The following is a 573-nucleotide window of genomic DNA, read 5'->3' as shown; positions in this document are numbered from 1 at the left end:
AAAAAAACAAACCTCTTTAATGTGCTTTGGATTTCCAAAACAAAACCAAATCAACCCCACACTCTTGATTGAGAATATTTGGATCCATATCTGTGATAGGAAGGTTATCAGATTTTGACTATAAGCAACAGACTGAAAAACAAATAAACAAGGAGCCTGTTCCTCCCACAGGGAGAAAAGACAAAAGCTCTCCAGGATTGGCTGCAAAAAGACTAACCCACACACTCTCTCACACCTCACCCCTTTCATGGAGTTGTCTCCTATCCTCTTAAATCAAAGCACAGAATTGGGGAAGCAGTAATGATCCAGCAGCGGTGGAGATGAATCCCAGTGTGACTATGCCCCCTGAGCCATTTGATGAAGCTGCCTAGTTGGGCAGAGGGAAGCAGTTATCAAAGTCAGGTGGCTTTTTTCTCTTTCTAAGCATCACTTAAAGATATTTTTAAGAAATTCTATGCTTTATTGTGATTTTATCTTGGAACTCTAAATTCCAAGCTAATCTCTTTCTCTTTCTCCTGTCTCTCTGTGTGTGTGTGTGTGTGTGTGTGTGTGTGTGTGTGTGTGTGTGTGTGT

Source organism: Herpailurus yagouaroundi, unplaced genomic scaffold (genome assembly GCF_014898765.1).
Source record: "Herpailurus yagouaroundi ecotype Mexico unplaced genomic scaffold, PumYag 139, whole genome shotgun sequence".
NCBI lineage: Eukaryota > Metazoa > Chordata > Mammalia > Carnivora > Felidae > Herpailurus > Herpailurus yagouaroundi.
Note: the sequence above shows the minus strand (reverse complement) of the source record.